The sequence below is a fragment of the Lycorma delicatula genome, chromosome 7 (assembly GCF_047948215.1).
Source record: "Lycorma delicatula isolate Av1 chromosome 7, ASM4794821v1, whole genome shotgun sequence".
NCBI lineage: Eukaryota > Metazoa > Arthropoda > Insecta > Hemiptera > Fulgoridae > Lycorma > Lycorma delicatula.
Genome location: NC_134461.1, coordinates 118,347,844 through 118,363,230, shown reverse-complemented (window position 1 = coordinate 118,363,230; position 15,387 = coordinate 118,347,844). Strand labels below are relative to the sequence as shown.

At 29.8% G+C, this 15,387-nt stretch overlaps 1 protein-coding gene across 1 annotated transcript in view; it reads left to right on the top strand.

The window, feature by feature from the left end:
* The first annotated feature begins 6,016 nt into the window (after window positions 1-6,016).
* The window catches only part of LOC142328146 (uncharacterized), a 646,852-nt gene continuing 637,481 nt past the window's right edge, over window positions 6,017-15,387 (top strand). Inside the window, exons 1-2 of the mRNA XM_075371689.1 lie at window positions 6,017-6,126; window positions 10,953-11,003. The gene's annotated coding sequence lies outside the window, so the exon portion shown is untranslated. The remainder of the gene's footprint in view (window positions 6,127-10,952; window positions 11,004-15,387) is intronic.

Sequence of the window (15,387 nt, the reverse complement as noted above, 5' to 3'; positions counted from 1 at the left end):
AGAAGTTATACTGTTATTATTTTTTATCGCTTAATATCATAACTTTTTTAATTTCATTTCCATTGTTACAATTATGCTTAAAAAGATTATTTATTAACCTAAAAACGAGGTCCTGTTTTAAATCCATCTTTTGATATTTTGTCTTTTTTTGTATTTAATATAATTACGGCCAAATTCACATTCTGATTTTTATGAAATTTTTTCCTTTAATTCTTTATAATCGACCAATATCCGTTCATTATTTTAAGATAAACGTACTTATATCATTGGATCCTGTGCGTGCATATACCTATTTTTCAAGCCCTAAGCTTGAGCACGGAAATGTCAAAATGAAAATTTTGTATCAAGTGAAAAATGCAATGTTTATTCGAATACAATATACATGGTACGCTTCTTGGCAGAAATTCCAGAAAAAATAGCTGATTGCAATGACAAAGGAAAACATTAACCTTTGCTATTAAGAGAGATTATGTATGTGTAATGATTTTTCGTAAAATTTCACGTTTCAATATGGTGGCCGCTAATTTGCTTACAGTTCTAGCATTTATAATTAAAAAAGTGATTTAATGAATGATCTAATGAAATTTTGAAACTGACTTCAATCTAGAGAATTAAATATCTACAAATTTCGACCATTTAAAATCAAACTATATCCGTCACTAAAAATAAAATACCCACTGTCTCATTAGGAAGGGGAAAATGTTCACGTTTTGCGATACGTAGGGAAATAAAGCAACCTCCGAAACATTTGCGTTCCGTCCAGTGTCCCTAGAAATAGTGCTTAAGATGTTAATACAGTAAAATTATTTTTCGAAATGGCTTAACCTTACACTATAAATTACGACCAACAATTCCGTTTTGTACTTTATTTTAATTTTAACCTTATTAATTTCCATTGTAGAACTTAACTTTTTAAGTTCAATACAAAATGAGCAAGGTTTACTGTCCACAGAATTACAAGTAAATTTCTGGTTTAGAATTTTACTTACCCTTCATTTTATAGCCGAATCCGTATTGAAGAATTTATTAGTGCAAAAAATGAATTTTCATTTCAAAACATATTATTTTTTTGATACTACCGTTAATCATTACTTACTTTTGATGTTAATAAATCGCTTTTTGTGTTTCATAAACTTACACCTACGTAATAACAGCACGCTCATCAATATTTCACGTGTACTAATCAAAAATGTATTAAAAAAAATCAATATTTTTATTATCAGGGTATTGTTGAATATAGTATAATTCATTTTGTATTGTATCTTAGTAAACAATTAAGCATAAGTACATTTGCCGACAAACTTTTCTACAGAAAGTGTGGTCAGTATAGAAAGTTTTATGAATTTACCTTATTTGGAAAATTGTCTAAGGAATTTATATAATCACGGAATTATTAATAGAAAAACTGTTAATATAAATTCTTATTGTTTTCAATTTTAATTTAACGTCCATCAGTGACATTATACAACAACTTTGTTAAACATTATTTTAATAAAGAATACAGTTACTCAGATTTCTCTAAATAAATAATCATTATCATTAATTTCAATTTCGGCTTATAATAATATCAAAGATTAAGAGCGATATTTGTTAGTCAGGGATATGCATGTACTGAAAGTTATTTATAAAATGCTAATATACGATTTATTTTCGTTATTTTAAAACTTATCGATTAAACTAATCTGTTGATATGAGTTTGCCTACTGTTTTAAGATATGAACAGAGTCGGACTCTTTTAGTAACAGAATATATTTTCTATTGTATAGAGCAGTGACAAGGAAACCTTTTTTGGAAGAAGGCCAAAGAAAAAAGAACAACAAAATTTATTAAAAAATAAATACATGTACAGCAATATTTTATATTTATCTTTATATGTTATGATATATTGTTACAAAAATTAATGATTGAATCAGTATGAAGGAGCCTGTGATAAATGAAACTGTGACTGTACTTTTAAAAGTTTCTTAAAATCTGGTTGTAACTGGGATGCGCTGACTCTCAGAAGTGTAGCTAAATGGTCGTCTGTCAATCTGTTTCTAACACTACTTTTTAGAAGTTTCTCGGTAGAAACATTTGTTCGCAGACATTGGATTATGCTAACAAGACGCTTATCTTCTGGGCATGAGATCTTAAATTTGGGAATTTTGATCTCGACAGGGACTTGTAGAACTCTAATTTCAGGACGTTGAGAAATAACTGCTTCAATTCAGTGTTACATTGCAACCCAATTAGTTCAAGCTGAAATTCTGATTTCATTGTGTCGCAATCCAAATTAAATGGCATACTGAAAATATCTACGTCTTGTTTAATGGTTTTGAAATCTTGAAACCTGCGTTCAAATCCATCGTGGAGTTTTTTCAAGCTTTTCTTGTAGCTCACAAGTTTGTCTTTCATGGACTATTGTTTTTAGTCTCGGGAAGTAGGACAGGTCTTTTTCTTAACTAGCTATTTGCGAAATAGAATTAGCCGCATTTTAAACTTTCTGAGATGACCTCAGATATCGTGGATAAACTGATTTCTTCCTTGCAGCTTAACATTTAACTTATTCAAATGACACAGAAGATCTGTAAAAAATGCAAAGTCTGAAAGCCACGCGGTATTATCAGCAATTCACAGCTTTCAAACATCTATTTTTTACGCATGAATGAAATTATTTCCTCTTTCAGCTCTCAAACTCGCTCGAAGACGCGTCCTGCACTAAGCCACTTTATTTTAGTATAGTAGAGTACATGAGTGTATTCAGACTGTTTTGAGTCAAGAAACTCTCGAAATTGTCTATGAGTAAGCGCTCGAGATCGAATATTATTAACAAGCTTCATAATGACATCAAGCACGTGTTTCATATCTAAGGAATATTTACACAGAATATCTTGTATATGACAGTGAAGAAATACAACTTTGTTCTCAGTGTATGCTGGTTAAACACGCCAACAAAACCAGATTTCGTTCCTGCCATGTTAGGCACTCCATCAGCCGTAATATTGCACATACTGGTTATGGGTATTTCAAATTCGATGGCCTTCTTGAAATTCATGAAAAATATCTGACCCGGTTGACGTACTCTTTAATGATCGCATGCATGCTAGTTCTTCAGTAATACGAAAATTATATTCAATACCTTATATAATTAGTAGTAACTGGGCAGAATAATATAACAGAATTAGTAGTAATATAACAGAATTTAAATCGACTAATTCTTGATTCTAGCCGTAACAATAGGTGTTTATCTATTATTTCAAGTCTAGAAGTAATTGCTTTACGAGACAAACGACAGTCTCAAAATCCTTTGTTTTTTCACAAACTTGGAGCATGCAATGTTTCACAAATTTCCCATCAGAAAAAGCTTTGTTACTTTTAGCAGTGTTGTATGCTACAACATAATTAGCATGTGTAGCTGCCTTTTGAGAACTATTTTGTTTTTTTAAATCATTTTGCTGATCTGAGAGGTTTTTTGTAGATCTTCTGCTCTTTGTTTCGTTCCGTTTTCGGTCATGGCTTCGTAACTGGCATTGTTGTGGTTAAATGTAAAGTGCCGCGAAATGTTAAATTCTTTCTATAGGGCCACAGTTACATTATAAATAAGGCACAACAGTTTTTCCTTAAAAGCTGTGAAAAAGTATTTCCAAATCCACTCATCTTTAAAAACACGGCATTCTGAATCAACTTTACATTTTTTAGTTGCCATCTAGGTAAATCAGAAACGTCTCAAAAATATTCACTACAAAATAGCAAACTATAATACCCGACAAGAATACGCGTGATCGGATTGAGAACTACTGCATAACTAGCCCACTGACTCAGACCGTCTGAAAGTATTAGGCCGTTAGGCGACGGCTAGAGTGGTAGGGATAACAGGAATCGATCTGTCGATCATTATTGTTGTGAACGCTCTGGCGCCGTTCCGTGACATATTGCTGCTGTCCGCTACCCTGTGTGCAAAATACGGATACAGAATACGATATAATACGAAACGAATGTGATGTACGACATGAAATGTATGTACGTGTATGTTTGAGAGAACTGATCAGAATGCTGTAAGGAGTGTGTAGGTGGCCATTCAGAACCGTGTCACGGGCTGGATTAGGCCAGTCCGGGGGCCATTATGGAAATTATAACCATTTGTCTCCAAAACTGCTAGATCAATATCACTTAATTTATTTAGATTTGCTGTAGTAGTTTATCTGAAGTTGTGCGTGTGAAAATTTGATGAAGACTGGTTGAGTCAGTCGTTCTTTTATTACGTTCGATTTAAGGTCACAACAGAAAACATAACTCCATAATAACAATAATTTATAAAAATCACCAACAATTTTTTTATATGTGTTTAAATACTTTCAGATACAAAATCCATCTTTAGGAACTCAAAAATAACGTTATATTATTCTTAAAATAAAAAAACTGAAACTTAAAAAACAAAGCAAACGTTATAATATATCATACTGATATATTATTATATAGGCAAATTCTGAACTATAACTATAGAGTGGGTTGACCACGCCGTTTGTTTTCAATTTTACCATAACGGTGGAAACTTTTATTGTGGCTGGACGCTAAGTCGACGTAGTTTTTTAAAACATGACGACCACTGTTTTACATTTTACATAACGACTTACATAGATGAATAGTTTTAGTTTTTTTTATTTTAAAAATAATATAAAAGTGTTTTGTGTTCCTGAAGATGGGTTCGGTATCCGAAAGTACTTGAACACATATAAAAAAGTTGTTGGTAAGTGGTTTTAATAAATTATTATTATTGTATAATCATATCAAGGGACCATTTTTGATAAAATTATAAAAATAACTCCAGTTTGAAGTTATGTTAACTGTTTGGTGGTATATTTTTCATATACGCTTATGCAGTGAGTCACATTGGTGAACGAGTTAAAATTTGATGTTTGCGTGTAGTATCTTCTTATTAATCGAATCGTATTGCGTTATCCTCTGAAAATCAATGCGTTTCTTACTGTGAAATCGTTACGGTATCGAAATGATAAATCGGTCTTCTATTGTTGAAAAAAAAGAATTTTTTTTTGATAATGAAAAGATTAGTGATTCAATTTCAAATATATTTGAATGAAGTAAGTCATTTTTCCTTCCTTGTACAAAGTAAAGGAAGTACTGTGATCGCAAAAAATTTCAGTTTTCAGATTTCAACGGAAAATCCATTTTGACCATCTCTGATTCCATTTTAACTAGTTTCGGCGAGACGTCTGTACGTACGTATGTATGTACTTTATGTACGTATCTCGCATAACTCAAAAACGATTAGCTGTAGGACGTTGAAATTTTGGATTTAGGTCTGTTGTAACATCTAGTTACGTATCTCCCATTTTGATTACAATTGACTGGACCAAAAGTGTCCAAAAAAAGCCCAAATTTAAAAAAAGTTGGATTTTGGACTTTTTCTCAACTGCAGTAATAAGTCCTCTTTGAGAGCTATTCAACGATGTATCATAAGTTGTACTTATTTTCATTGGGCTAGAATTATAGCCAAATAAACTTTTAATTAATGAGATATTTGGATCTTGCAAGGGGAAGCACATCGGTTCAATCAGACTTCATCTTCTTTTTTTTTAATTTTTGTTTTTTATTTAAATATATTGATTTATTAATAATTGTTAACATCTAATTGTAAAAAGGTTTTACTGTAAATAATAATTCAAAAATAACAATAAAAAAATGAATACATTTCAGAAGTTATTAATAAAGTAAAATTTTATGTATTTTCATTTTAAAAAAACTGCCTACATGTAATTTAATAGGCGTACAAGGAAGTCATGTGGTGTCCACATCAGATTTTTTAATTCCCATAATCATCCAGTGCGATTTTTTCCGATTATTTCTTGTTTCTAATTACGTCTTGATTTATATTATTATAAGAAAATTATATTATAATAAATTACATTATAATAAGAAAATTATATTATAAGAAAATTTATATTATTATAAGAAAATAAGTAATTACATGCAATATTGTTATTTATTAAATCATTAATTAAAAATTTTTCTTTCTGTTTTGTATTACAGATTGGTTCCTAGCAAAAGACTGTAACTGTTATGAGTAGAATTAAATAGATATTTGATTCTATATTTGAACTGCACTGATTACAAAACTAATTTTCTAAGGTATGAATTAAATTTTATATTTCAAAATTAGTATTATTTTTTTCAGGGTTAATTTAAAGTAAATTTAAGTAAGTTTAACTTTATTCGCCTTTTTATACGGATTTGAATACTAGATCGTAGATACCGGTGTTCTTTGGTGGTTGGGTTTCAATTAACCACACATCACAGGAATGGTCGAACTGAGACTGTACAAGACTACACTCATACATATCATCTTCATTCATCCTCTGAAGTAATACCTGAACGGTAATTCCTGGATGCTAAACAGAAAAAAGAAAGAAGTTTTATTCGCCGTAACGAATGAATTAAGTGAAGCTTTACGAAAAATATTTGCAAAAAACAATCAGACATCAGTCATTTTACTTGTTTTAAGCTATTCCCCACTTTTTTTTGTTTGATCTTAAATGATTAATCTCAACAAAATTATTACATCCAAATTCTCAGGGACCTGTATTTAAAATTTTAATCTTTAACTTCTACTGCGTTTTTCCTCTACACACTCTATATGATCAACGTGGATGTATTAATGATCTGCAGTCCTAGTTTGTTTGCGAAATTCTACAAATTTTTCATCTCTCTTATTTGTCTTAAAATTTATTTTATTTCCTACGTTACCAATCCACCTAATTTTCGGCATTTTTCTATAACACCACATTTCCAAAGTTCTCCATTGTTTTATTATTTTCCTATTTCCTGTTGTCTAAATTATGCGACCGTAAAGTGCTACATTTCACACAAATATTCTTAATAAAATTTCTATAATTCTTAGAATGATAGTAGTAAACTTCGTTTTTGCATAAAAACTCTCTTGGATTAAAGCAGTTTGCTTTTGATATCTACCTTACTTCGTCCATCGTTTGTAATTTTACGCCTTATAAGTTACATGATGTTTTAAGTCCCAGAATAATTGACTGCAGTTCCAGTAAGTACTAAGTACTTTTTTACTTAATAACTTCTGGGAAGTTGTATCAGAACTTACAGAAATTATGTAACTTCTAGTATATTATGTTCCTCTACCTTAATATTTAATTCCTAATCAACCTCTTTTCTATTACGTTTCATTACCTTATAGTCTTATTTAATTTCAAGCTAGATTTTTTGCGTTGTAATACTGTTGCTATGTCAACCAGTATCTCTTCTAACTAACGTTTTGTTTCTGTCAAAAGAACAATTTCATCAGCGAATCTTAACATCCTTATTTTTTCTCTTTGAATAGTTATTTTCCTCTTAAAGTTTTTATTCAGTTCCTGTCTTGTAAAAATTCTTGTAAAAATTTTATTCATGAACTTTATGTTGGCTCAATAAATAGCTTTATGTTGGCTGGCCTCCGTAGCGCAAGTAGTAGCGTCTCGGCCTTTCATACGGAGATCCTGGATTCGAATCTTGGTCAGGCATGGCATTTTTAATACGCTACATTTCCATATCCCACGCACAAGCTTCAAGCTTATTTGGCGTATCATCAAGCAAAAAAAAAAAAAAAACATTATGTACATAGTGGTGAACTCGTCATCGCAGATCAGCTGATTTGGATGTCGAAAGTTCTAAGGTTCAAATTCTAGTTACTTTTATACGGATTTGAATACTAGATTGGGGATACCGGTGTTCTTTGGTGGTTGGGTTTCAATTAACCACACATCTTAGGAATGGTCGACCTGAGATTGTACAAGACTACATTTCATTTACATTCATACATATCATCCTCATTCTTTCTCTGAGGATGATACTTTACGGTGGTTCCGGAGGCTAAACAGAGAAAGTAGTAGAATTACTTATGTTATTTATTGATTAAGTTAGGGAAAATCTGTAAAAGAAAAAATAAACAATATTATTATAAAACTATTCATATCTTTTTTCCTGAAAAATGCTTTAATGTTTATGTAGTCTGCAGATATAAAACTTTTGTTATTTAATTTCTAGACTTATCCCACTCGTTTTATAATACCATTTTTGTTAATTGTTTGATAAATAATTGTAAGAAAAATTGTTCATTTTGTCTGGTGAAATCCAATATTTTCAATAACTTTGTAATATGTGAAATTACCATAGTTTCAATTATTCGTTCAATTATCTTCAAATTAAGTTTTCTCTTTTGTTTAATAATTTATTTTGGGAAGAAGATTTCTTGTCTAAAATGATATTAGGTGGATGTAGAGGAAACGAATGAGCGGTAATAAGTCTCTAATGCTTTGAAGTCCGTTCATCTCTCTTTCTATCAATCTCTCTCTCTCTTTTTGCTTGTTTGTTTGTTTCCTTCTATATCTTCTATAACCCAGTATATCTCTATTTTTTATCTGAATTAATATGGTGTGAATAAATAAGATGAAAGCGGTGTACTGTTTGTTATTCATTTAACTGCTCTGCATTTAACTACTCTTATTATTTTTATTTTAAATCAAAGCAGCGCTGTAACAAAAGTAATGTTTGATATACGAAGAAACTGATATAACTTACTTATTATTTCCTTCAATAACTTAAATATATATGAACCAAGTTTATAAAATGATTAACTAGAGAGCAAAATCTAATGCTCTAATTTTTTATTACACTCGTACATAGACTCAAACCAGGAAGTTTAGTAGTCTACAGAAACTAACAATTTTTAAATAAATTATCACAAAGTCGATTATACTGATAAGAAATCCAGCCATTTTCAATCCGTTCTTAGACGAAGGCCAGATTCGTTTTTTCTTAATCTATCCGCCCATTTTCTTCGTTTCCTTCATACATTTTCTCCATCTTTATTACCTTATTCCTTAAAATTTCAAACGAGTAAATGTATGTTTTAATTTTTATTATATTTATGCACTTCTTTATTTTGTTAAGTCTTATTCACATTTGTATCTTACGTTTTTTTTTTTTTTTTTTTGTAATATTATTTCAAATTTCCTGATGAGTTATTATGTTGGAAGGTAATCACAACGTTTAGTATTATATATTATTTATAAATGTTTATTTTTCTACTTCATAAAGGTCTTCGTTATGTACCTTTATTCCCTAAAATTGTACATTTATCAACCAATTCAACTGACTTCTTCTTCTATCCTATAACAGCCTTAAAAAAATTAATTTTATTTCTAATTATTTGTATTATAAAGAGAAAAATAGTTTAAATGAAAATATTTTAATTCTAATTTAAACAAAAATTATATTATATTATTTAAGTTACATTAACTTGACATATTTTTTATTTATTTAATTTTTTTTTGCATTTTGCAAATCTACTTGTATTTATATTTTAATGTTTATATAAAACGTTAAATTAACAAGTAAATTTATAAACATTGTGAGTTTTATTTATCACATGTTCTTAGTAACATGAAAAATAATACCTGTCTAAAGAATGTTAATTATATCAAGGTAATTGATTACACGGCGTTAATAGCAACATGACACCCCAATTCCCTCAGGATTTTCTTACCAAGTATAAGTGGTTACTGTTAGAGAAAATTTAATGTTTATTAAACGAAATTTATTATAAAATATAGGTTATTAAAAAAAAGTAATTTTTATTATTAATGTATACATCAAATTATTAATTAATTAAAAATTGTATTAATTTGTATATTAAATTTTATATATATGTGTGTATGTTTTTCTTTGTGGAAATTATTTGTAAAAGTATTCCACAGCATCTTCCTTTAAAAAAAAACTTACTCCCTTGCACACGCGTATGTTCCAGAATGAAAATAAAAAATTATCTTCTCATTGAAGATATAGATTTTATTTTTTTTTCTAAAAGGTATCTTATATTTCACTATTAAATTTATTAATATATATATATATTTCCTGGTAGATAATAATTCAATAAAATTGTGGGTGGCTGTCAAAAAAAGCTTTTATATATACTGTATACATTACATTAAAGCTAGTTATTTATTGCACGTGTCTTTCCGATCAGTTGACAGATCAGAAGCTTCGTTACTATGGCAACGTACAATGCTCCCGCCTCAAGGAAGAAATGCCTTTAGGCCTATTTCACTCTGTTACATTTTATGTGTTATATATACGTTGTGTGTCTGTGTGTGTTTTTAAGTTGTGAATGTGGAAGTTAACATCCCACTATTTGTAATGTAAAGAGTGATGTTTCCTCAATTTTTTCTTTGTTATAAAAACAACGAAATAAAGCGTAAATTGTAACTTAACAGTTTGTTTATTTTTTAAAACTTTTTGTGAAATATTCCAACAATTTGAAATTACACATTAATATATTAGCATAATTACGTATGTACGTTATGTTTTTGAAATTTTTAATTTATATATATCCTAGAAATATGAAATGAGTCAAATATCAAGATGTTTTATAGGAAACGGTAATAATTCTTTCGAGAAGCGTTTTAAAATATTTCCTGCATTCCTACATATTAAAATTATTATATTCCATTACGTAAAGTATAAATACCACCTTAACGTAGACAATTCATATTTCTTAATATAGGAGTCATTCATTTTACGTCGTTTCTTTAATATGAATATCATTTAATAAATTCTATATTTTTTTTCTTGAAAAATTAATCAAGTTTTATTATATTAAACAATTCAAGTTTTATATTTCAAATAGATTTTTATTTTGGAAAGAAAATTAAACTATAAAAACACTATTTTCATTTAATAAAAATTACTTCTAAATTTGATTTGCAGAAATCAAATTTCTTATCAGTATTTTTTTCTTTAATCGATTTTCAATTGCAGTAATAATTAAGACATTTTAAGTGGAATTAAGTCTGTTGTATGCTTCTTTTATACATCTAAATGTATTATAGCACAAAATTATATTACTTAAGTATAATTAATTTTTATTGTTTAATTTTTTGTATTTTTTATTTTAGGCTTCACTTTGAAGCACTATTTACTGCGTGTCTTCCAAAATTATTCGCAAGGTAAGCAAATTTTTTTTTAATATTATATTTTGTGTAAATTTATACTTTTCTAATTATATACTTGAAATAATTTATTTTGTTTATTAAATATATAGTTTTATTAAATATATAGTTTTATAGTTTTTATAGTTTCTATAAAAACTATACAAAATCTCAATACTATACACATCTCAGTTGTGAAAAATTGAGATTTTTCACAATTTAGTATAATTCACACTTTTTGTGCTTTACTTTTTTAAAAATCGATCAGGAAGAGGATTTGTTATTTATAAAAAATAGTATTTTTAAACACACAAAAAAAACCCTTTCGGCACGCCGGAAGGCGGAGGTAGATTTCACCGATCCTAGTAGGGGATAAAAAAGATTTCCACCTTAAAGTTAAGAAAAACTGCAAATTTACTCAATACAACAATGGTTGCGTGTGAAAACAATTTCACATGTTTAGCATACGACAAGCCCCATCTTCTTACAATTCCAGCAACATTTTTATCATTCCTTACCGTTAAGTGTTGGTCATATCAAAAGTTGTTTCAGACAAAAGTTTTAGATAATGTTTAGAGGAATAACTACCACTTTAAACCGATTCGATACTGTGCCTATTAAGAATGGTATGATTTTTTTTTTGTCTTTGAAACCCCATTTTTTCCACCCATTGGGCCAATGGTTGGTGATATCAAAAAACTTTACTTACATAAGTTTTAGGTCCTTATCCAAAGATTATTAGGAACGAAAATTCGATATTTTACTTAAGAAAGTTATAGCGAAATTTTGTTTTTTTCGGAAAAGCCGCCCCATTTCCACTCTCATAGTCCGATTTTGGCCGTTAACAAACTCGACCGAGATTTTGAGACCAGTTGTTTTTAAGGAACAATTTGAAAGTGACTGGTGCAAAATTACGGCAGTTATCGTGTCCACAAGAAGGTGAAATATATATAAACTTTTGAACTGACCCAGGGTATGAGAAATTACAATTTGTGCAGGGGATGTGAAACGTGAAGATATGTCGAAATTTTCCGGAAGTCGAATCATGGTACCCATTACAATAGGTATGTAGCTTTTTTATGAAATCTACGTAAACTGGTAGAAGATACTGAATTCGAACCGTACGTACTATCTTTCTACATATATTAAAGTCTTATTCTTTCCTAATTCTCCGTTTTCGATAATACTTTATTTTTATTCTTTTTTAATTTAGATAGTCCGGCCATGAGTTTTTTTATTACATTATATATTTTTATATTTTATTTATTATTATTAATAATAATAAATACGTACGATATACGTATATCAAAATAACCTAACTAACCTAACTAACCTCTTACGTATTAACGCCACCGCAGCTACAGCTTTATTTAAAAACAAAGTAGTGAATCAGATTTCGGTGGATTAACATTAATTGGATTTCAGTGCTATAAAATTAAGGTTATATTATTAATAAGTTGTATATATTATGCATATTTAATGTTAATTATAAGGAGTTAGCGAGCGAAGCGAGCGTAGGTTATATTTAGTTAGGTTATTCTAATATACGTACGATTTCTCAGTACACGAAGTCAACATATACGAACGAAGTCATAACCTAAACAGCAGCTGTAGCTGCGGTGGCGTTAATACATAAGTACCACTAATTTTAAGTTTTTTTTTGTTTTTTTTTTAATTTTTGAATATAGTTTTTTAAACAATTTTATTCTTTTTTAAAAATAAATGTTATTATCCTGTCATATTTCTTGTAAAGAGTGGAAAATTACTTTTTGTATCTCGTGTAATCAGAATGTTGTTCTTCCTAACATAGCAGTGTATTTTTATTTTATGAATTATTATTTTTCTATAAAATTCTATTGATTTTTGGAAAAAAGTTGGTACCTAAATCTGAAATACCGGTAACATTTTTATTTTTTTTTTCATAATTTGTTTATTTATAATCGGTTCCGAGTATGGAACCATAAATAAATCGTATTAGAAAAAGCTCATATATAGTTCATATATATAAACATACTCGCACTGATTAAGACCACATAGGTACAAGAGTTCTCTAAGGTCTAATGAAAAACAAATAAAAATTTATAACATCATTAAGCAATAAATATAGATAAACAAATAGCAAAATAACAAACTCATGGAGATAAATGGAGAGAGGCTAGGCTCCTCATCAAGGCATAGAAAGATGCACATTACATGTGATATTGAACCTGCTTAAGGGTCACTCAGATTCTCCAAGTCCAGCCCATACAGGCCTTTCAATCGTCGGACATCTCGCTGTTGACTAGGAGATTAACTTTTAGAAAGTGCACATTATTATCTAACCGCTATGTATAATTTGAAGCGAACCGTTTGACCTTCTCGCGAACATAAAAGATAATTCTAGGTAGTCGCAAATTCGGTTTCGTGCCTCTGCAATAGATCCCGCCAATTTATTCTGGAAATATTGTATAATATTAATGTTACTCTTGCTCGTCGTACCCCATAGATTTATATCATACGTCCAAATCGGTTTTAAAATCATTTTGTATATTAAAAGTTAGTTGGACAGCGACAAGTGTGAATTCCTGCCTAACAACAAATAAATTTTTTATATCTCGTGTTTAATAAAATTTCTTGTTTTCTCTCCCGTGGTACTTCCACGTTAAACGATAATCAAGGTGGAGCACAAGGTTCCGTACACGGTCAGAGTGTGAGATGAAATTGTCGTCTTGGTGGACTCGGAGACAGTGTCAGCTCTTCTTATCGCTAACATAATATGACTTGACTTATTCTGATTTACGTTCATTTTTCACTTTGTCAACCATACGTAGTTAAAGTCTAATATCGATTGTATAATGTTTTATAAATTTATTTTGTACCAGTACTTATTAATTTTTTTTTTTAATCATTATGTAACTTACTTTTGGGTTTTTTACGTGAGGATCATTTATAAAATTATAAAAAAAACAGTTTTAATCGTAGAGAACTGTATTCTCCCACATGTATATATATATATATATATATACACACACACACACACACACACACACACACACATTACGTTATCGATGTGTTTATAATAAAAGGAAAAAACATGACATATTGTTGAGTAATATTATGTTAATGAATTTGCTGACTAAAATAATTTTTTAAATATCGTTTTATAACGACCATTTATAAAATAAGACAATGATACATTTTTTTCAATAATTATAATAATAATTAAGTTTTACATAATAGTTTATTATAATAAATCCAATGATTTTATAAACAATCATTATTTTGACCTACATTATTACACAATGATATTTGTAAACACTGCTCTTGGTATTTTATTAAGTTAGCATTATGTGTATATGTGTGCGCGCGCGCATAAAATTTCATCGTCATGCATTGTAATTGACCGCCATTTTTTTTTATGATTTAATGATTAGATTTTAATGTTATAATTAAATTTCACCATCACACTTTTATTCAATGTTATAGAATTTTCTATTATTTTTTAATTTTGTCAGAAATTAAAGTAATGCATTTTAAAAATCCTTTTTATCCATTGTATGATATAATATTTTAAATACCTTTTTTCTTTTTTTTGTGAGTCAGAGGAACCCAATTTACGGGCAGAGTGTCGGACTCGCAACAGGTTCCGCAAGATGTTGTTTAAGTGCGTATATGTACCTGCGCCCTACCGACTAAACCTCCTATCTCACCACCTCTCCCAGTGCCGGACCGGCAATCAAGTATTATTTAGCCACGGGAGGTGCCTTCGAACTCAGGGGATCCAGAGTCCCCATGCTTCATCGCCGACGCCCATCCACGCAAGCGCGGACGGACGGCCGCAGGAGGCTGTCCTTCACCCCATCGCTCTCCAGTCCTTTTCTTCGCCTCTTACTCAGGGCTTTGTTTAGATAATCTATTATACTAAAAACCCATCCTCCTTTCCTCTGCTTCCTTAGGCCGAAGTGTTGCCCTAGCGAATTTCTCAACTACTCTCCAATTATCCTCTGAGTTTAGCATATACGCCGTCAGATCTTCCGGCTCTAGGCCACTGATGCCAGCATGGCCACGCTGTTCTTTCCATTCCGGACAGTAGAACAACGTATGGTCTGCTTGTCTCGGGGATCATAGTACATACATTCGGGTGACTCCCGCCTGCCAATAGTATACAAGTATAACTCAAAATTTCCATGACCCGTCATCAACTGTGTAATATGATAACTCATGTCACCATGTTTTAAATACCTTATCAATTTTATAGCGTACTTAAAAAACTTAGAATTGATTTATTTATTTATTTTTTGCTCAAAACTCATTTCACTGGTTTTATGCAGTTCTTTATTCCTTTCTATTCTTAACTAATCACTTTGCCTAAACTTACCACCCATTTATTATTGAAATTTCCACATTATATTCGATTTCTTTT